The sequence below is a fragment of the Diabrotica virgifera genome, chromosome 1 (genome assembly GCF_917563875.1).
Source record: "Diabrotica virgifera virgifera chromosome 1, PGI_DIABVI_V3a".
NCBI lineage: Eukaryota > Metazoa > Arthropoda > Insecta > Coleoptera > Chrysomelidae > Diabrotica > Diabrotica virgifera.
In genome coordinates this window covers 262939097-262962972 of record NC_065443.1, presented here as the reverse complement: position 1 = coordinate 262962972, position 23876 = coordinate 262939097, and the positions used below count along the sequence as shown (strand labels likewise).

Below are 23876 nucleotides of genomic sequence, written 5' to 3'. Positions count from 1 at the left end.
GCCTTGATCCACACAGAAATATCATGTACGAAGGTAATTGAACCATGAATAAACAAATAAATTCGCTCTGAAAACCTATTATATGCACTTTATTTTTAAATACACCAGTATATGCATAATTCAAAAGAAACTACAAAAATATGCAAATGCATGTGCATATGCACTATTGCATATTTGCCTGACTCTGCTCATTAGTTTTCACAGGATTCAAAACAAAAATAAATGCATTTAAAAAGCATTTGAGCAAAATTTTGCCCAAGTATTATACATTTTTGTAATCAGTATTTCAAAAGCTGAGGTGTCACACGATGTACTTCCCCATTTAAAATAATCAAAGTTATGACTGTCACCTGAAGAGGGATCGCGTAAAGTTCGAAACATTGATGCTGTAATATATTCTGATTATTTTAAAAATCGACCTGTCCGAGTGTTTTACTTATGTACTAAAAATAAATGAGTTAATCTGGGGGGTAACACTTATTCCAGCGTACTGTATATAAAATAATTGAGAATGGGGGACAGTAGAATAAATGGGAACGTAGTAATAGTGAAGAAGTTCTAGAGTCCACTCACTTGTTATCCATTGTCTTTTATTTCCTTTTCTTGCAAATTTTGTAAAATCCTCTCTGCTATCACTCCACACATAACTTGACCTACTTCTTCCGCGAAGCACTGCATATTCGCCACTGAAGCAAATATTTGCCATGTAAACTCTCATCACGAACTAGGCATGACCTCAGTTCTCAAATTATTAAGATTCGTATCAGCACGAGTATCGCTCTTGCTCGTGATTCATAACCTATGTCAACGTGACTTAAGTTTATTCCCATCATACTGTATCTCTCTGTATCTGTAGAGTAGGGAGTGTGAGTCAAGTCCCACAGCACTTAGGCCACAATTGATCCATTGTACATCCTTCCAGGGGGTTATCGTCCTTAGTTCATTATCCATCCTGCCATTTCCAAGAAGGCGGAAAAAATCACCTGGTGACATCTCCCCTGGTTCACACCTCCTGCATAGAGGTGTTAGAGGTGGCCCCAGTGTGTGGAGGTGTTTTCTTAGTTGACAATGGCCAGTTAAAAACCAACTGTCAAGCGTAGGTTTTTCCTGGTTATTCTCAAATACTTTTCTGATGCTGACTTCCCAAGGTTCCTTAGTGTTACCTTGGCAAGTCTACATCCTGGCCCTTCTTCCCATATTTTCACGGTTTGTGTGTGGGAGTGACATTTGACAATTTCCACAATTGTTGCAGTTGACCAGCAAAAAAGATCACCAGGTCCTAAGAGTCTTAGGCCTGCTGCCTTCCTAGCTAGCTGGTCAGCAATGCGGTTGCCTTTATTTCCGTTGTGTGCTTTAACCCACCTCAGGATGATATTGTTACCATCCGAAGCTTGGGCTAGTGATTCATGACACTCCATTAGTAGCCCTGATATGACACGTGGTCTGTTCAGGGTTAGTAGCGCTTGTCTGGTGTCTGTGCAGATTATTATAGTTTTGCCGGCTATAACTTTCCGGATTACCTCCTTTGCGGCTATGGAGATACCAGCCAGTTTAGTCTGAACTACACTGGCATTTTTGCCCATACCCCATTTTATACTAAGGTTCAGTGATCTGGAGTATATTCCGCATCCTGAGCCTTCTTCCGTTTTGGAGCCATCGGTGTAGATGCAATATGCATTTGCCACGTTTGACTCCCTATGTTGTCTTGTTTCGATTTTGTAGGGTTTGTCGAAGACAAACGTAGGTTTAATTGAGTCGCATCCATGGCCCGCATGTAGCTAGGGCAGTGCCTCCAGCTCACCCCGCCAGAAACGACATCTCAATTGTTTCATTCCTACATCAAGGTTTGCACCCGCTGAGCGTAATCTCATTATCGTCATCAGCGCCACCTCTTTGACATATATGTCTAAAGGGGTAATGCCAATGAGCAACTCCATTGCAGCAGTTGGTGTTGTTTTCATGGCACCTGTTATATTTAGGCAAGCCATACGTTGAATATGTACCGTCATACTGTACTTTTAGTGTTGACAAAAACCCACATGTTTTGAAACAATCCTATATTGTAGATTAAGATACATTTCAATAAGCCTTGCATATAAATCTTACAGCCTAGGTCAATATAGAACTTAGACAATGTGTTACAATCTGAAGTTTTTGCTTTGGTGGACGGCCTAGATGAAACAATGGATGGAGACACCAAAGCAAAGACAATCAACATTTATACAGATAGCCAAGTGACCATTTTGGAACTAAAAGGACCCACTCCCCAAATGGGTACCGGGCCAGAAACGGGTGCATGAGAATGACCAAGCAGATTTGTTGGCTCAACAAGGCTCGGGAGGAAACCTTTTTTATGACCAGAACCAGTCTGTGACATCAATAAAGATGCTACAAAAAACTAGGTTCAGAAATGGCTGATAATACGGAATCATCAAAAGAGATGGAGGGTCACTCACGTGCAAATCCAGATTACGAAGATAATCAAGAATATTGATAAAAAACTCGCGAAAAATTTAATTAACCTCAATAATCGAGAGATTAACACGGCTAACGATGTGGTGGCTGGGCATTGTCGTTTAAGAAAACATCTATACAAATTGGGTAAGGTGAATGAACTATGGTACAGAAAATAAGAAATGGAAGAAGAGACTACCATACACATCATATGCCATTACAGTGTGCTAAGTGATGTAAGGCATGAATTCATTGGTCAACTAACAATAAGGAAAATGTCGGCCTTTTATAAAGTTTAATGGAGAACACTAGGTATGGTACTACAAAGGTGTTAAGGTGTTACGAGCAAGTACCAGCTATTAATAAGTCTCGCCTGAACTAAGAAGAAGAAGCCTTGTATTATACTAACTGCGAGCAAAACATTAATAGAGAAAACTGTTTTTGATGATAGATGAGCAATTTTTTTAAATTTTCGAAGGGATATTTTTGTGATACTAAAATTGGTTCCGCAAATTTTGGCATGAGTATGATAATAAACCTTTTATTCGAGTTTTGGAAAACATCTATTATAAAATTATACAAAAAATAGAATGATGTGAATAATAATATCAATAATTTGTCGCTTTATTCCTAATATTTTTTTTTGTTAAATGCTCCTAATCAAATTATAATACAATTGTTAAATTTGACTAATTTAAGTAACCATGATAATTTTTAAAACGTTACATAATCCCAAAATTATCTAATTTGTTATTTAACAAGGAATTAATTTGCACACTGTTCTGCTAAACAAAAAGAACACACCTACAATATTTCGTAACTGGTATTATGACGGAGATGATTAAAATATAGAATTGTTTTAAAAATAGATATTTTTTATTTAAGATTAAATTTATGGATTACTCGTATATTGGAATTTCCTTACCTTTGGTCTCCAGATTGCAGTGGCGGATCTACTGGGAGGGAAAAGGGGAAATTTCCCTCTAAGACGGTCCAAAATTAAAGAAAAAAAATTCTTGAAACATAAAAATATATTCTTCTTCTAACAATAAAACACTGAAAACGTTTGTTTTCTATACTTCCACAAAATTTATTACAACTATGCGACTACAGCTGTTTCGGCAGAGTGCCTTTCTCAAGTGATTTAGTTTACTATGTGTTTGCCTTTTTAAAGTCTTTAACTGAAGAGGTTGAGGAGTGGGGAGCTGTTTGTCTCGAGTTGGTGATTTAGAATTATATCTGTATTTTTCAATTTATTAATTTCCATTGATTCTAATTTAAAGCTTAAGACCTTTATTTTGAATATGCGTGCAATCTATGGTGATTAATAGTGAGCGGATTTTTATGCTAAACGCATATACGCTTGCAAAAAAATTTTCTTCTTCTTCTTCTTCTTCTTCTTCTTCTTTTATATAGGCAGTACTGCCTGTTTTTCTTCAACGGTGCCTTTCATTCTGCCCCTAAGTTGTCATTCCATCTTTTCCTTGGGCATCCTATACTTCTCCTGCCTAACGGTGACTTGTCCCTGGCTATTCTTACTATCCTTGATTCAGACATCCTGCTTATGTGCTCATTCCACTCTTCTTTTCTGTTCTTTACCCAGGTATTTATATTGTCTACTCCACATATGCGTCTGATTTCCTCACTTCTTACCCTAACCTGAAGTACTTTTCCAGCAATCCTTCTTAAGATCTTCATTTCGTTGGTTTCCAGATGTCTTCGTGTTTTGCTTGTATCTGTTTGTATCTGCTTGTATCTTGTATTTGCTTGTATCTTATTGTTTCGGCCGTGTAAGTCATAACTGGCCTAATAACTTACTTATATATTCGGGCCTTTGTTTCCAATCTTAGGTGTTTGTTTTTCCAAATTGTGTCGTTTAGGCATCCGGCCGTTCTACTGGCTTTAATTATTTGGTCTTTTACATCTTCTTCGATATTGTTGTCGGCTGATAGATTAATTCCCAGATATTTGAAAGTCATTACTTGTTGTATAATTTGATTGTCTAACTCCAATTTGCATCTTATTGGTTCTTTGGCAATTACTAAGCGTTTTTTTTGGCTGATATTTTCATATTCATTTCTTTTGCGTTAATGTTGAACTCGTGCAATAATCTTTGTAGGTCGTCTTCGCTATCTGCTACTAACACGGTGTCATCAGCGTAACAGAGTGTTTTTATCTCTCTATTGCCCATTTTGTACCCTCTTTTTTTCTTCACTTGTTTTATTATTGCATCCAACATTATGTTAAACAGTAGAGGGCTTAGTGAATCTCCTTGCCTGATTCCTGTGTTTGTTTCTATGGGTTCTGTTATTATTCCATTGACTTTCATTTCTATTTTATTTCTTACATATATGTTTTCTATCAGTTTTATGATATCCAGTGGTAAATTTTTCTCATATCGAAGGTGTATCACATCTTTTAATTGGATTCTATCAAACGCTTTCTCTAGGTCTATGAAACAGAAAAAGGCTGGTTTGTTATATTCTAATGATTTCTCCGCTATTTGCCTTATTACAAAAACTGCATCGTTACATGATCTTCCACTTCTAAATCCTTGTTGTTCATCCGATATATTTATGCACGCCATTATTTTCTCCATAAGTATTTTTGTTGTGAGTTTCAGTATAGTGCTGAATAAATTTATCCCTCTATAGTTACTGGGGTCTGCCCTATCACCTTTCTTAAATAACGCCATCATTTGAGTGGTTCTCCATTCTTCTGGAATTCTTCCTGTATTTATTATTTTACTTATAAGGATATTCAGTTCTTTGTGAAGTCTATCTCCTCCGTATTTTAAAAGTTCATTAGCTATTCCATCTTTCCCAGGAGCTTTTCGATTTTTCATCTTTTTTAAGGCGTTCTTTATATCATCCTCTTTAATTTCTGTTTTCTCATCCGATTCTAATCGTGGTGTTTCCAGTTCTTTGGGATTAGCTGTTTGATAAAGGTTTTTTAGGTAAGTTGTCCATGTATTTGTATCAGTATGTTTTACTTCGATCAATTCCTTCATCTCTGCTCTTTGACCTCTTATCATTTTCCACATTTCCTTTTGCATCCCATAAAAGTCGTGCTCCATCTCTTTTGAAAATGCTTCCCAATGTTAAAAAAAATTTTAAATTCTTTAATTCAACACAAAATATTCTCCTGTACATGCTGTCGTATCTTTTAGATAACTAAATACCTGAAATCGGCTCATTCACTGTCTTTTCTGTTTTTCTTTAGAAAACACCCGATCTTTACCTACACGGTGCGAATAGTACTGCCGTCATAAAATTATTGTAGAATGTTAAAATTATGTTAAGGATGGTTTACCGGGAAATCCGGATTTTATTTAATTTTATTACATTTAGTAGGTATTATTTTGGCGATTCTTTAAATGCCCTATTTTTAAGAGAATATTTACACCTTTAAACCATCGTTTTACGATTCTCTAACAGAAATGTAAATACGATTTGAATATTTGAATCAGGTACCGTAAATCAGTAAAAAGTAATCTTAGTCGGTCAATGCGAATGTTTAGTTTTTCTGTAAAAGTACTTCTGTTGGTGAATAGTGCAATATATGCCGAAATATTCTTTTACTCCTGGATCAGAGCCTATCCCAAATTTCTTTACACCAATGGAAAATTATTCTGCAAAGAATGTAGTAAAATGGTGAGTTTTAAGACTGCTTTCTTTCTCTTTTTTCTTTTGATATCTAGATCAGAGAAAATGTTTTCTTGTAAATAATTTGGAAAAACACATTGTAGTTAATTATAATTATCGAAGATGTATATGTAGTCATTTTGTCGTTTTATTCTAAATAACTAGAGTACCTAACTAGTAACCATTGATATCAGTTTTTGTAAAAAAGTGAATAAATTGCGTATATAAAAAATAATGTTTTAATAATATAATAATATTTATTAAACCCACTAGAATAGAACAGAAAATATGTGGTTTCTCGAAACGCACATTTTTTTTTGAATTTTTGTGCATATTTTGCGCATATTTCGTAATTTTTTACTGCATACGTATGCGCATATTTCATCAAAATTGATCACATATAAATCCGCTCCCTAGTGAATAATAAAGTGAAAAATAAAGATATAATTCTGAATGACCAACTCGAGACAAACAGCTCCCCCTTCCTCAACCTCTTCAGTTAAAGACTTTAAAAAGGCAAACACATAGTAAACTAAATCACTTGAGAAAGAGAGAAAGGCACTTTGCCGAAACAGCTGTAGTCACATAGTTGTAATAAATTTTGTGGAAGTATAGAAAACAAACGTTTTCAGTGTTTTATTGTTAGATAAAATGAACTTACATCAAGTAACGGTCGAATCCATCAATTAAATTCTTCTTCTTTGTGTGCCGTGCTTGTTTTCAAGTGTTACATTACTATTTCAATGCTTGGATCAATGGTTGGTCTGGACACGTACGACATTAGTTTGCTCAAAAATCTTTACTACAATCAAACCGCTTGTATTAAGTTGGACCAAGAAGTTTCAGCTAAAGTTCCTATTAAGCGTGGTGTCAGACAGGGATGTGTTATGTCACCGACATTGTTCAATGCTTACACCGAACCAATTTTTGAGGAAGCGTTAAATAATCGTCGCGAAGGTGTTAGAATTGGTGGTGAAATCATTAATAACATCAGATACGCAGATGACACCGCCATAATGGCAGAGAGTCTGGAAGACCTTTAAACCCTGTTGAACGCTATAAACAACAAATGTATTGCAAAGGCCTTAACAATCAACGCAAAGAAAACAAAATGGATGGTGGTCGGAAAAACTAATATCGAAGACTCATTACTAAAATTAGATAACAAAATCCTGGAAAGGGTAGAACACTTGAAATATCTGGGTAGCTGGATCGACTTCAGGGTTGAAAGTGATGAGGAAATTTTCGACCAGAATAGAACTTGCACGAAAAAGCTTTATTAGCTGGCGTTCTTTATTGTGGAGTAGAAGTCTGTCATTGACCACGTGTCTAAGAGTGTTGAAGTGCTACTGCTGGTCCGTCTTGTTCTATGGATGTGAAACTTGAACAACAAAAATGAAAAATCTCAACAAATTAGAAGCGTTCGAGTTGTGGTGTTACCGTCGCATGCTCAGAATCCCGTGGACAGCACACATATTCAACGAACGTAAGTTGGAGACCATGCACAAAGAGCGAGAATTGATCAACGTCATAAAAATGAGAAAGGTTCAATACTTCGGTCATATATTGAGAGGACCTAAATATTGCTTACTCCGGTTGAGCATTCAGGGCAAAATCGAAGGAAAACGCTGGGTCGCAAGTAAACAACTGTCCTGGCTGCGTAACATTAGACAATTGACAGGTCGAACGTTCGAGGAACTCTTACATAAGGTGCGGCTAAAGATACAGTGCTGCTCCCTAATTTGCGCATGCGTGTCGTCAACTCCAACGTTGCCGTTTCCGAGATAGTTTGAAGGAAAAAAATGTCAAACGACGTTGAGAACAAGAAACGCGTCTAACTTCACTAGTATTTTGTATATTTGTCACAGCTTTGGTTGTTTGTTAGTTTGTTGGATATTTTTTATATTTTGGATCTAACTTGTATGTGTATGTCCTGTTTTATTCATTAAAAAGGACTCCTAAATAAAAGTTTATTCTCAGATACAGATTATTCATGGCTTGACCCAAATCAATATGAAAAAGGGACATTTATTGAAGCTATATAATTTTAAACTGTTAATTACAAGAATCACATAGACATTCTTTATAATAATTAATTTAGACATTTTTGTGTAGAAATAAATATTTTTAGTAGGTATAGATATATAAGATGTAATTTCAGTTAATTTGAATGCACAAATATCATGCTTGAGAAATTGTGGAAAAGTTTAGGATTTGTTAAAATTCTGGATTCGAAAGTACAGTTCAATTCAACAGATGTAACATAATATACCTATGGTATTAACAATATAAACAGGTTAATACAATAAAACAAAGGTTTTTGGAATTTTAATCCTTTATTATATTAGATATAGGGCCGGTAATGTCCCGGTTAAACCGCCATTAGCTAACCGGGGTTTACTCAGGACAGAAATATATGCATAGCGTAGACATAAACACAATTATACTTATTATTATGATTAGGAGTGCGAAATTGGAAAACCAAGGTGAGGGATAGGAAGCTGATTCTGGAACAGGTCTCAAGACTTTCCATGGGTTGTGGAGCCAATGATGATGATATTATGATTATGCATGATATTACAACGCAAGAGGCCCAAAGAGGTACTTTTCTTTCCCGATTAGCTAACCAGGGTTTAACCGGGACATAAAGTACCGGCCCATAATCTATAAAGTTTTTTGAACCAAAAGTATGTATTACACTTTCATTTTCGTGTCATCAGCATTTGTTTATTTAAACATACTGTCAAAAAAATTAATAAAAAAAAAACAGTATAAAGCTAATTTTTCTATTATAAAATAACTTCTTTGTTCATACATTGTTGCTATTTGTTTAAGTCCTTTTAACAGAATGAGATGTAAAATAAGTTTTAAAGGATACTCAAAATCAAACACTAATATCATATATGTATTTATAAATTTATTCATAAACTGCTAATAATAATAAAATACTTAAATCAGTCACCAATATAATATACCTATTTATTTATAAATTTATTAACAAACTGCAGTCCAATAAAAATAAAATTATCAGTAGTAATTGCACAAGAGCTCTGAAATTATTGAATTTTTCCCGAGTGACACTTTGACAGTTTTAATTTCACGAGCCGAAGGCGAGTGAAATTATGTAAGGCGAGTGAAATTATTTCAAAGTGTCACGAGAGCAAAAATTCTACATATATTAATTTCAGAGGTAGAGTGCAATTTGTTGCGATTATTTAATGAATAAAACTGTTCAAACCAAAATTGTATTGTAATTTATTTATGTAAGTACCATTAAACACACAGTTTTTATAAATATTTGACGATTGAAAATCATCACTTTTATAATTTTTAAAACATTAATTGTCATTAATGTCACTGAATATATTTTTTCGTAGCAACGAAGGGCATCTGACGTAATATACTTAACGACGGGAGATTATCAAAAATTATCGATTTAATTCAGATTTCTGTAGCTTTCTATTGGTCAGAATCTCCTATGAATGAAATAATCAACATTATACTACATTACACTGATCTTCCCATCATGTTCGAAGCATATTATACTACCAACATTCGTCGGAATATATTCTTTTTAGTATGTGTGTAGTAGAAGCATAGCATAAAAACATTCTAAATTTCATGTTTTTTTGCATATACTTCAAAGAATATTCTCGCACCAAATATACTGAGCACATTCATGTACATAGTTACTTAGAATATTCGTAAGTAAAAGTTTATTCTTGGAATAAATCTTTATCGAATATTGAATATCGAATCTACCAAGAACATGAAATTGTTATGTGGGAACCATTTAGGCTTGAGTTAAATGGAGAATAATCTTTTAAAACAAACACACACAAAATTTAGTTGCACTAGATTTGCTCCTGATTGAAAATGTAGGTACTGCCACAGCTTGTTCGATTAACTAACAGCATCCTCCTTTTCCAGTATTTCAATGTTTTCTCTATTAACAACTGCAATATTATGTAAAAGTATACAAGCCGATATTATTCTTCAAACAAAAGGTAACTTGCATCTCATTTCACATATTAATATGGGAATCTTTCTTCATAAAATACCAAATATTCTTTCAATAACAATTCTTGAGGCAATTTGTGATTGATTATACAGCACTTCAACTACTGTCTGAAGATTCTGCAATGGTGTCATTTGTCCATAATTCCCCATTTTATATACCCATCATAATATGCAAAAGTATTTAAAAACTTCAAAACCTAAAGGTTTTGAACTGACCCGATGAGGTTCCTACTGAATTACTAAAGCTCTTGAATGATGAATCAATAGGTATAATATTGCACTTATTTAACACAGTATACAATACTGGTATTATACCTCAAGAGTGGCTGCTGTCTACATTCGTTACACTGCCAAAGAAATCCAATGCAAAAGAATGTTCAGAATATCGAACAATATCTTTAATGAGCCATCTACTAAAGATATTTCTAAAAATCATCCACAACCGAGTTTATCAAAAGTTGGAGTCAGGTATTAGTAATACACAGATGGGGTTCAGAAAAGGACTAGGTACTTGAGAAGCTCTCTTCGGTTTGAATGTTCTTACACAAAGATGCCTAGACGTTAATCAAGAAGTACATGCATGTTTTATCGAAAAAGCGTATTGAAAAAGCGTTTGACAGAGTACGCCACGATAGGCTTAGAGACATTCTTGAAAGAAAATACATAGATAATAAAGATCTGCGAATAATTCTCAACTTATATTGGAATCAGAAAGCTAACATCAAAATAGAAAACGAGATATCAAAAGCAATAGAAATACGTAGAGGAGTAAGACAGGGATGCATTTTGTCACCACTGCTATTTAATGTATATAGTGAAAGCATCTGTCAGGAAGCCCTTTTGCAAGCAAATGAAGGAATCGTAATCAATGGAGAGGTTGTAAATAATATTCGATACGCAGACGACACTGTACTAGTTACAAGAACAGTAGAAGAATTACAACGATTACTTACAAACATAAATATTGCTTGCAACAATTATGGCATAAACATTAATATCAAAAAAACCAAGTATATGGTCTTCAGTAAAATCATGACAACCAGCACATATTAGTATAAACGGCATTTAAATTGAAAAAGTATCAAGTTATAAATACTTTAATAAACGAAACTGGAGACCAAAACAATGAAATAAAAAGACGTATCGAAATTGCCAGGACCACCTTCATACAGATGAGAAAATTCTTCTGCAACAGAGATATAAGCATCCCTCTACGATTAAGAATGCTAAGAGGCTACGTATTTAACACGCTATTATACGGTGTAGAGGCCAGGACTCTCAAACAGAACAACATAAAAAATATTGAAAGTTTCGAGATGTGGTGCTACCGTCGAATGCTGGAGATAAGTTGGGTTGAAATAGTCACAAATCTTGAAGTAATACGAAGGATAGGAAGAGACCCAGAAATTTTGTTAACGATAAAACGAAGAAAACTCGAGTATTTGGGTCACCTGATGAGAGGCCATAAATACGCATTACTTCAAAATATAATGCAAGGAAAAATAGAAGGAAAACGGAATCCAGGCCGTAGAAGAATGTCGTGGATGCGGAATTTGAGAGAGTGGTTTGGCTGCACCACTAATGAACTTTTTAGGTCAGCTGTAAACAAAGTCAGGGTAGCCTTGATGATTTCCAATCTCCGATAGGAGTGGCACAAGAGAAGAAGAAGAAGAAACCTAAAATAGCACTTCCATATTGTATGATGGTTATGTTGTTCTTTAACTGACAAAATAATTAAATTCAACGTTTTACTCTTTTCAATGATCTTATATATTTTCTTAATACCCTTACAGGTACAGGTAAAACAAAATAGAATTTTATTTTTATATTTACATTACAAAAATATTATTATGTCATTTGTCAAAATAAAAGATTCCTTGCCACGAGCTAGCATTTTGAATGTGACGCATGCGCTAGGTGGGGAGCGGCATTGTATCTTTAGCCGCACCTCTCTTAAGCAGGCTGCACATCAAAGAAACATGAAACGTAAATTACGTTACATGGAAATAAACCACTGCTAAACAAATATATGTCCGGCCATTTATGAAACTCTCCGAAAATAAAACTGTGTCATGAGCATGAATCACACTCGTTTCATTGGTAGGCGGACTTTGAGATTTGTTTAGCAGTGTTTTCTTTTCATGAAACATGTTTTTCGTTTCATGTTTCATGTTTTTCGTTTCATGTTTCTTTGGTGTGCGGCTTGGCTTACATATAGCTGGCGACCGAGAAACATTTCATCAGCTTGTTAATACGATGATAGCCAACGCTTGAAAACAAGCACGGCACACTAAGAAAAGTATATTAGCTGACATGAAACTTAAACCACAGACAGACAAATTCAGTCCAATAAACATGCTAGTTACGAAAATTAATGAAATTTAGTGCATTTTAAGTTATTATTTACGTCTTTTATGTAGTTTGGGCTTATCTTTTTTATTATGTCTTCTGGTTGGTTTTTCATTGGAAGTTCCCGCCCTTAAGCCAAATTTCCCCTCTCAAGGCTAACGTCTAGATACGCCACTGCCAGATTGGAAGCAGATTTTAAAATACAAATGGATATAACATAAAAGTTAAATAGACAAACTACTTAAAATCTACTGAATATAATTGCAATAGTAGTAAATATTTTGTTTATATGGGATTAAGCCACAGTTGATTGTATATACAGAGTGGGCCAAAGAAAAGAGTCCACCTCGATATTTGGCAATATTTATTAGATTTTAAGGAAATGTATGTAATTTATTTAATTCAAAATACATTCTACTGCTGCCACAAAAGAGAAAAAAATGTTTTTTGATAAATAAATATTGCTTTTCGCTTAATTTCAATGTTCAAGCTGCCACCCATCTGCCTTTTGGTGGGTTAAATATTGAATATAAGCGAAAAATAATATTTATTTGTCAAATAAACATTTTTCGCTGTTTTCTGTCAGCAGTAGAATGTATTTTGAGTTAAATAAATTGGATACATTCTTATTTTTATGTAAATTAATAATTTTTCTTGAACACCATGTATAAACGATTATGTCAATGTTAATATTACTAAATAGAGAATTGAATAAGCTTTCAAATGAGGTAGCACACGACCCCTATTCCCTATTTAAAAATAAGGGGTGGGGGAAATGGAAGGGAGGGGGTTGACAAATGACAGATGTATGTACCGTAAAAAATGTCCCCCTTTAGATCAAAAATCGACCTATTTCTTCATTTCCTTAAAATCTAATAAATACTGCCAAATATCGAGGTGGACTGTTTTCTTTGGCCCGTTTTGTATATAGTCCGTCCGCTATAACTTTTCCCATGCGGTACGATTCATTTTCAATAAAATTAAGTCAAAACATAAATTGAAACGAACGTCGATATGTATATACATTTTGTATACTGTATACTATATACCACACACCTCGGCGTACGTTTCACTTTCTGTTTTGACTTAATTTGATTGAAAATGGATCGTACCGCATGGGAAAAGTTATAGCGGACGTACTATATACAGGTACATTCATTAAATTTCGGAACATTGACTTTACGTGTATTTCGGCTCAATTCTGCTCTAGCCGGTTGGCCAACAAAAGATTTTTAAATAATTATATATAAAAAAATCCAATACTTTATTGGGCTGCTGGATTCTGAACTCATTCGGGAATAAGTCGAAATTAAACTCCACCCAAATAGTTGCCCTGGCCCCGCCTATTACATACAAAAATTTGCGAACACGCTGCTTCTGTTTAAATTTCAGCGGTGTTGCCAACCGGAGGGAAATTTCCCTTTTTTATCTATTTATGTCACGTTTGATGAGAAGATTCGCATGTCATGAAATTCGATAGGCGAATTCAATATCGGTGTATTTCGGAGAATCCCTATTCTCTTTTCTTATGAATGAATCACAGTATTACAGATTATAGTCGAAAACCAAACGAAATTGTCTTATTTGGTTTGGTAGATAGGTACTTTCTTTATTCTTACCTAAGTATTCATTATTGAAGTTTAGAGCAGGGTAGTTACAATTAATAAACATGCATTAATCGTCTTCTTCTTCTAGTGCCTATTCGTTTCGAATATTGGCGGTCATTCTATCTATAATTATTTTATTAACTGATGCTAAATGCATTGTTAACTGATGCATTAATGGATTCGTTCTAATTAACTATCTAGATGGAAAATTATAGTTCTTTTTTATTTCAGCTTGGTCATTAAGGGTGAAACATTAAACATTTTAGGTTTTTTTAAATTGCTCTTTTCGCTATCGCTATTTTCGCTATTGTTATTTTTAGGTAAATTAAGCATTGTTATACTGAATTTCATGATATAAATTAAGCTAGTAAACAAATAACCAGCAATATTACTGAATAAACAAATCCCATGCTTCAAACAAAAAACATCTCTCCTGCGTTGTCGAATTATTTCTCGTGCAATATTTTTTACGACCTGGCAACACGGCCATGCCTGTGGAGGACCAGCCGAGACTGTGGTCGTCAAAATCACTACCAAAACACTAGTCTAGTCCTGTCCTAGTCAGTAATCAGTCATTCATCGTTGGGAGAACATGTCAATAAAATTATTATTTGAAACGCGCATTTTTACGTACCTATTCCGTTTTGAAAAATTATTTGTAAAATCGATTTACAAATATTTTTTCTTAATAAAATAGGTGTGTGGTTCTTTTTTGCCGTAACGGTTTGGAAAATAAAAAGTAATTTCGTAAAAAAACAAAAAATAAACTCTTAAAGAAACTTAACAAAACTTAATTTCTAAAAAAAACTTAACAAGATTAAATTCTAAAAACAACTTAAAAAACCTATTTAGGCACAAAATTTAATGGAGTAAAGGTTCAAATAATCCACCTTGAACATACGAACAATGGGTGAATCTATCATACAAAGATTCTCTTGTATGTCTGAGTTGATCTGGCGTAATGTCAGCACAATATTGGACAATTTTCGCTCTTAACTCCATTAAATTTTGGGCACGTTCAAAATTGTGCCGATAAATCTTTGATTTAAGAAAGCCCCAAAAAAAGAAATCATTTGGGGAGAGGTCTGCTGATCTTGGAGGCCACTTGATTGTACCGTTTGTTGCAATTAACCGATTTGGAAATGTCCTTTGGAGATATTCGGTAACTGCCCTTGTATTATGACTGGGACATCCGTCATGCTGGTACAAAATATCTCCGAGATTCATATTCGGAAGTTGCTGAATTGCCGGAACAATTTAATTTTGTAGCAGTTCGAGGTATTTAGTGCCGTTGAGGTTGCCCTCAATAAAAAAGGGGCCTATTACATAATCACCCAAAATACCCGACCAAACATTAAGTTTTTGCCGGTATTGTGTTCGCACAGGAATGCTTAAATGTTTTAAATGTTTATTTTCTCGAGACCAATACCGAACAATCGATGAATTGTGTTTTCTGTGAAGAGAAAATGTCGACTCGTCAGTAAATAAAATGTTCTTTAAAAAATTTTGGTCAGCATTTTGCTTGTTCATCATCCCTTCACAGAATACCATTGGTCTAGTATTGTCCTCGGGAAAAAGTTCTTGGGTTGTTTGAACTTTATAGCATCGATATCCATTCCTTTTTAAAATACCTCGAACAGTACTTTGGCAGTACCTCGAACAGTATTTACTTGTTCAGCAATTTCCCTGCTTGAACATGGTTGACTGGCTTCAACAGCACCACAAACATTAATTTCTTTATTTATACGTTGTTCACTCTTTTGACGAATAGGTGGTTCACCAAGATTGTTACACTTGTGGCAGTTTTGAATACATCCACATCTGCGACATTTTTGAATTATTCTTTCGACTGTGGAAATCGAAGGAGCCGTCCTATTCGCAAAACGAACAACGAATAAATTATCTGCTATATCTCGAATCGAGTGACCTCCAAAATACCAAGCTAAAATTTGAAATTTTGCCTCAAGTTCATACATTTTTAATGTATTTACGAAATTACTTTATTTTCACGCTACGGACTTTTCAGCTAGTAACACTGCGAAGGGCAAAAGCAGGACTGACTAACGTGACTGACGACTTAGTTAAAACCGCCCAAAAACCGCTTCCTCTAGACTTGCACGTCTAGACAAGCTCGTTCCTTTTCTGAGCAGTAAGACGTTTGGACAGTGTTGTCAATCGCATTTCTCTAGATATTTCTCTCAAACAAGGTATAACGTTTAACCATAAAATATTTACAGTTTACAGGAAAGATAGGAAATAACTACAAACCATTAAGCATTAAGTTCATTTTTGTTATTAGTCTTTTGTAGTAGATTGGTAGTTACACTGAAAAATATAGACAAATATCCGATTTATGTGAAGACATGAAGCAGATATAACTTTCAAAAAGATCCGCAAATCGAATTATTATAGATCGCTTGGCAACATTGATTTTGGGCGGCGCTATGGGCTATAATAGCACCTCCTCAAAGGAGACAGATAGTTGAACGATATTTTACACAATGTCTTTCAACATGGTATGGATTTCTGTGTGTCGAAGTTTTATATTGGTCCACTATGTTAAATGCAGTTCAACCGTACATGTGGTCAATGCAATGTTCCGAAACTTTCTCGCTGAAACTGTATAGAGTGAGGCAGATAACTGGCCTATTAGAAATATCTCGAGAACTAAAGGCAACAGAATCATGAAAATTGGAATGAAGGGGTTTTGAAGGATGATCTATTAAATGAAAATATTTTCATCTCTTTGCAACTTCCGGTTATACCGGAAGTTGCTTATAACTTCGTTTTTTTAAATGGGACACCCTGTACATTTTTACATTTTTGGATTCTCTTCGATGTCTTCTTTCTTAAAATATGAGGTTTTGTAATATTATACAGGGTATTTTAAAAGATAATTACGTTTTTTATTAATTTCGTAGCAATATTCACACCCTGTAGAATTGTAGTAGTTTGACATCTAAAACTCTACTTACGTTCAAATGATTTTTAATATACGCTACTATTGTTAAGAATCATTAGTATAGCTAAATTTTTAATTTTAGTATACAGGGTTGGTCGAAACTCGGAATGAGTATTTTCTGAGTTTTCTTAAATGGAACACCCTGTATTTTTGTATTGTAATGAATTGATATTTTATGGTACTTTTTTATTTCTTAAGCATTCCCTATACCTAACTGCTTTAATTTGTGAGTTATTGGTGATTCAAGCTAAACATTAATTGCAACAGAAAATACGTAAAATTTTATTAGGTTGGCCGTGAAAATACTCAATCCCAAATAATTTTTCAGAAATAAATACATATTAATCCAGACTGGTCCTTAAAATTACCAATAATGGTTTAGCTATCAAAATACCTACGTAGTTAAGATTGTTGGTGCGATTAACAATTAAGCACAAATTAAAGCAGTTAGGTATAGGGAATGCGTAAGAAATAGAAAAGTACCATAAAATATCATTTTATTACAATACTCAAATACAGGGTGTTCCATTTAAGAAAACTCAGAAAATACTCATTCCGAGTTTCGACCAACCCTGTATACTAAAATTAAAAATTTAGCTATACTAATGATTCTTAACAATAGTAGAGTATATTAAAAATTATTTGAACGTAAGTAGAGTTTTAGATGTCAAACTACTACAATTCTACAGGGTGTTAGTTTTGCTACGAAATTAATAAAAAAACTTAATTATCTTTTAAAATACCCCGATACAAAATATTGTATAATATTAGTTTTTATTGATGTGTGGACAGAAATAAAATCAAATTTATAATTATAGTGACTTTTTAAATAGTTTTGAAAAGCCGCAGGTACGTAATTCTAAATTGGAAAGAAATCCTTTGTAAAAGGTATAAAAATTTTTTATTAAAAATCCCTTAAAAGGGCTACATCACAACAAAACGTTTTCGATTTTTATAAAAAATCATCATCAGTGTTCGATCTAAAAATAAGTATAACCGATTTAATGAATATAAAGTTATTATTTAAATTTTGACAAAGGTTAGAGCAAGTTGGTTATACTTACATACTGGATGCTAGCTGAGCCACAAAAGAAAAATATCTGGGTAAAAACCCTTTACATAAAATATAGATGCCTTAAAAGTGCATACTTCAATAAAAAGGCCTGTGATGGTTACATGGCAAACAGGATAATGCCCTAAGGTAAGGTATACAGGTTTCCCAACACGTGGGATCCAAATTGAGTTGATCACATTTCAATGACTTAATGGCAACTGAATGCGAAATGAGTGATGTTTCTGAAAGGTGTCAAAAGACAGATGGACAACGTGACGTGGAATTTACCCTGTATTACGACAGCCAACTAATTGTTAGTAAAATATTTAATGAAAATTTACATAGTAATAACAAAGATGAACGTAAAGTATGAAATGATTTTTATAATGAGAAATAGCCAGAATCTATGCAGCCATCTATACATGTTCCTATTCAAATTGGAGTAAGTCCAACTGTGCTGTTGAAAATTTGATTTACTATGAATTAAAAGGAGTGTTTGGTTTAATTGTACCAATGGCAGAGTAAATTAGAGAGTCTGTGGTAAATGGAAGTCTGATATTAAAGTAGTGTTGAAATTAAGATAAGTTGTATGAGTCACAGGAGGAAACTGATATGATATAATGATATGTGAATTAATTGGTTAAGGTACCTGAGTGTTGATATTGGAAGTGAAGAAGAATATCAATTGAACTAATAACCCGGCAAAAGTATGAGGTCCTTTTATGTAACATAAGCATCTAGGACTAAACATGTTTATGAAATAGGGATTTTTTCTATTTTTTATTTTTTATACCAAGTTATCGAGTTGAATTGAAAAGGTTTAAAACTGGATGGATGTATGAAGGTGTATTGGAAAACAAGCAATATGTGTAAAATTAGAAGGTAGTGAATAATTTGTGATTTGATATCAGAATTGTTTACTGTAATGAGGTGTGATGAAAAAGGCTGGGCGCCCCAGAAACCAGACCCCACATCCTATGGATAAGAGAGTGGAAGAATTAGTATAAAAACCTTTTATAAATATTTTTCTGAAGTTTAGTTGGACCTATAACGAAAACCTCATCAAATGGCAATAAGTTATGAAATTGGGTGGAAGAGATCAAATAGTGTTAGAGTTGTGACTGGTCGATTTAGTAAAAACTGTGGAAAAAGTTAAAGTAGGTTATTTTGGAAGACTAGTAGAAGTTAAGGGATAATGAGTTGATGTTAGAAATGTCATCTGTTAAATAAGTAAACTTTTACTCTAGTAAAACTAGTAGTTTACTTTAGTATATTAACTTTTCCTCCATATTTACTGGATGGATGTATGAAGGTGTATTGGAAAACAAGCAATATGTGTAAAATTAGAAGGTAGTGAATAATTTGTGATTTGATATCAGAATTGTTTACTGTAATGAGGTGTGATGAAAAAGGCTGGGCGCCCCAGAAACCAGACCCCACATCCTATGGATAAGAGAGTGGAAGAATTAGTATAAAAACCTTTTATAAATATTTTTCTGAAGTTTAGTTGGACCTATAACGAAAACCTCATCAAATGGCAATAAGTTATGAAATTGGGTGGAAGAGATCAAATAGTGTTAGAGTTGTGACTGGTCGATTTAGTAAAAACTGTGGAAAAAGTTAAAGTAGGTTATTTTGGAAGACTAGTAGAAGTTAAGGGATAATGAGTTGATGTTAGAAATGTCATCTGTTAAATAAGTAAACTTTTACTCTAGTAAAACTAGTAGTTTACTTTAGTATATTAACTTTTCCTCCATATTTACTTATTTAACAGATGACATTTCTAACATCAACTCATTATCCCTTAACTTCTACTAGTCTTCCAAAATAACCTACTTTAACTTTTTCCACAGTTTTTACTAAATCGACCAGTCACAACTCTAACACTATTTGATCTCTTCCACCCAATTTCATAACTTATTGCCATTTGATGAGGTTTTCGTTATAGGTCCAACTAAACTTCAGAAAAATATTTATAAAAGGTTTTTATACTAATTCTTCCACTCTCTTATCCATAGGATGTGGGGTCTGGTTTCTGGGGCGCCCAGCCTTTTTCATCACACCTCATTACAGTAAACAATTCTGATATCAAATCACAAATTATTCACTACCTTCTAATTTTACACATATTGCTTGTTTTCCAATACACCTTCATACATCCATCCAGTTTTAAACCTTTTCAATTCAACTCGATAACTTGGTATAAAAAATAAAAAATAGAAAAAATCCCTATTTCATAAACATGTTTAGTCCTAGATGCTTATGTTACATAAAAGGACCTCATACTTTTGCCGGGTTATTAGTTCAATTGATATTCTTCATCACTTCCAATATCAACACTCAGGTACCTTAACCAATTAATTCACATATCATTATATCATATCAGTTTCCTCCTGTGACTCATACAACTTATTTTAATTTCAACACTACTTTAATATCAGACTTCCATTTACCACAGACTCTCTAATTTACTCTGCCATTGGTACAATTAAACCAAACACTCCTTTTAATTCATAGTAAATCAAATTTTCAACAGCACAGTTGGACTTACTCCAATTTGAATAGGAACATGTATAGACGGCTGCATAGATTCTGGCTATTTCTCATTATAAAAATCATTTCATACTTTACGTTCATCTTACATATTCAAGGTACTTACTTAAATGTAATTATAGCCACAACTTTGTTGATGTTTGTTATTACTATGTAAATTTTCATTAAATATTTTACTAACAATTAGTTGGCTGTCGTAATACAGGGTAAATTCCACGTCACGTTGTCCATCTGTCTTTTGACACCTTTCAGAAACATCACTCATTTCGCATTCAGTTGCCATTAAGTCACTGAAATGTGATCAACTCAATTTGGATCCCACGTGTTGGGAAACCTGTATACCTTACCTTAGGGCATTATCCTGTTTGCCATGTAACCATCACAGGCCTTTTTATTGAAGTATGCACTTTTAAGGCATCTATATTTTATGTAAAGGGTTTTTACCCAGATATTTTTCTTTTGTGGCTCAGCTAGCATCCAGTATGTAAGTATAACCAACTTGCTCTAACCTTTGTCAAAATTTAAATAATAACTTTATATTCATTAAATCGGTTATACTTATTTTTAGATCGAACACTGATGATGATTTTTTATAAAAATCGAAAACGTTTTGTTGTGATGTAGCCCTTTTAAGGGATTTTTAATAAAAAAATTTTATACCTTTCACAAAGGATTTCTTTCCAATTTTGTGATTGATGGTATACAGCCAACTACAGGAAAACTTTTTCTTTTCCTTGTGGATTTTTTAATTCTAAATGTTTCAGTTGGAAATACCTAATAGTTTCAATACCTATCTAGTTGGAAAATGTAAACAAAATAATGTAGTTACCTATTAGTAGGCAATGCTTTAATTTACATAATCTGATTACGAACAAACTTTCTACAAATCTTCATCTCATATATCGTTTTCTTACTCTGTATTTTGTTGTATTTTAGTTCGACAAAAATCAAACTAATAATTTTATTAAATTCATATTAATTTATGGTGTAAACGTTTAGTTTGTGTATATTCCCACATGACGTATACGAGAGTTTGGTGCAGTTTGAAATGGCGTCAACTTTCGTACGGCGCGGTAGACGTGAAGTGGGTTCAAGCCCCAAGCAAGTTATTATTTTTTTATTTTTTTTATAGATTTTATGATTGTAAGTATATTATTATATAATTTTTGAAGATATTCTTCTTTTTTGAAAGTGGTAGATAAGAAAGTGATTTTTAAATAAAATAAGTACAAATAACCTTTTAAGTATATTTACTTCGTTTAAATTACCTATTATATAATAGAAGAATATCTTCTGACGTGCGTACAAAGTACACACACATTCTTTTTTTCTAATAATTTCTTGACCCCATCAGATTTTTAAGGATGCTAAATGGGTTTTACACTTTGGGTACCATTGAACTAGAATATCTATATGTCATAAAACAATTTTACAAAATCATTAAACTAATAGACTCATTAACATTTTCAAGTAGGTTTATATCGTTTTCTTGACATTTACTTACCAACTAAATAACAAATAACAAATATTAAAAAAAATCATTATATGAACAAATTTTCACAATGTCACTCATAACACTGAATTGCCTTGGTTTAAGTCATAACTCTTCGAATCATTAAGAGAAAAGATTATAGGGATTAAAATAAAGATAACTGACAATTTTACGGACTGTAAATGAATAATATTTTCAAACATTTTGTGTTTTTAACTTATATAAACCATACTGTGCCATATTACTAAAAGATTGCTTCGAAGTTCTAAAGCAAAACAGTAATAATATCCCAAAAATAGGAATAAGAAGGAAATAAAAATCTTGATTAAAAAAAATTCACTAATAATTCTGTAAAATAGAAGATACAGAGACGAATGAGAGAAAAATACAAGATTTACAGTTAAAAGAAGAAACCAATGGAAATGTTAACAAACGGAATAAAACTCATCACCGTTTTCTTTGTCTTTTGAGCCACTTGACAAGCCGAGCTTCGAGCGCAAGCCGGTTTGTTTCTTGCAAGCCGAGCTTCGAGCCGAGCAAAGCTGAATTCGAAACGAGCCGAGCTTTTCTTAATAGTAGGGGAGCCCAAGCGGGGATTTTTGGAGTTACTCGAGCGCGTCAGATTCTCACATGGGGAGAAACCTTGTACCCTATAAATCTACAGTTACGATCATTGAATAGTTTACAGGCTTACGTATGTAGGAGCCAACTTTTTTAAATTTCACCTCGTTTAAACGCACCTTTTACGTCAAAGTGACGTTATCAGTGGTGTACCTAGAATAGGTTGATTAAAATTAAAAAATCAAAATAATATAAATATATTTTACAAAATTAAAAAAAAATGCCAAGGGCCATTAATTGTTGAGGCATTAAGCTAAATAAAAAAAATTAACAAAATGGAAAGTATACAAAGAAGTTTTTTTTTTGGAGGAGTTTGATATCGATTTATTTTATTTTTCAACACGCGAAATTTTTGACAAGTATTGACTTTTTTAAATTTTTTGACTTTGACATTTATCAGATCCGTACGGCACTGCAACTTTACAGTATTACAATATAAAAATTAAGGTGCTAAACTATTCAGTGATCGTAACTGTACCTCTACCATATATTGGCTCTTAATCAGAGATATGTAAAGAAAATAGATCAGGCTAGTCATATGCCACTAAATGCATCGGGGTGTAACGCCGATATCAAGTACGGTGGTCTAGCTATCTTTGTCTGTCGTGCGAGTGTGAGCGTATCTACCAAGAGGTGGGAATAACGGAACGACAATGACACAGGCAGCGGCCATCATATGCTAGAGAGAGAAAGCTAAGCGCCGGTAGAGAGAGATAGATAGACCACCGACCCGAACTGTTCCGCGTTACGCTATTTTTCGAACTGGCCTAATCTATTCTGTTATATCTATGCTCTTAATACAGGGGATTTCGTTCAGGGTGATCCGAAAAAAAATCTATCCTTATAAAAACTCGAAATCGTCAGATTAAGATAAGGTAAGTTAAGTACATGCAAAACAGTGCATATTTAAAAAATCTGACGATTTGAGCGGGGCGTAGGGAAATGGGCAAGTCACAAAGTTTCACAAAAATCGAATAATTCGCGAAATAAACGTCAAATCGAAAAACTAAAAAATACGTGTTGAATATTTTTCAAAAATCTATCGAATGATACCAAACACGACCCCCCACGAGGAGGGGTGGGGAGTAAGTTTAAAATTTTAAATACGAAGCCCGCGATA

At 33.6% G+C, this 23876-nt stretch overlaps 1 protein-coding gene across 5 annotated transcripts in view; it reads right to left on the bottom strand.

The window, feature by feature from the left end:
* Positions 1-23876, bottom strand: part of LOC114329435 (G protein-activated inward rectifier potassium channel 3) — a 202949-nt gene that overhangs the window by 136811 nt on the left and 42262 nt on the right. Inside the window, exon 1 of one of the 5 annotated variants that reach the window (XM_050649708.1) lies at positions 22148-22217. The exons of the other annotated variants lie outside the window; for them this stretch is intronic. The gene's annotated coding sequence lies outside the window, so the exon portion shown is untranslated. Of the gene's footprint in view, positions 1-22147; positions 22218-23876 lie in introns of those variants that run through there. 5 annotated transcript variants of the gene reach the window in all.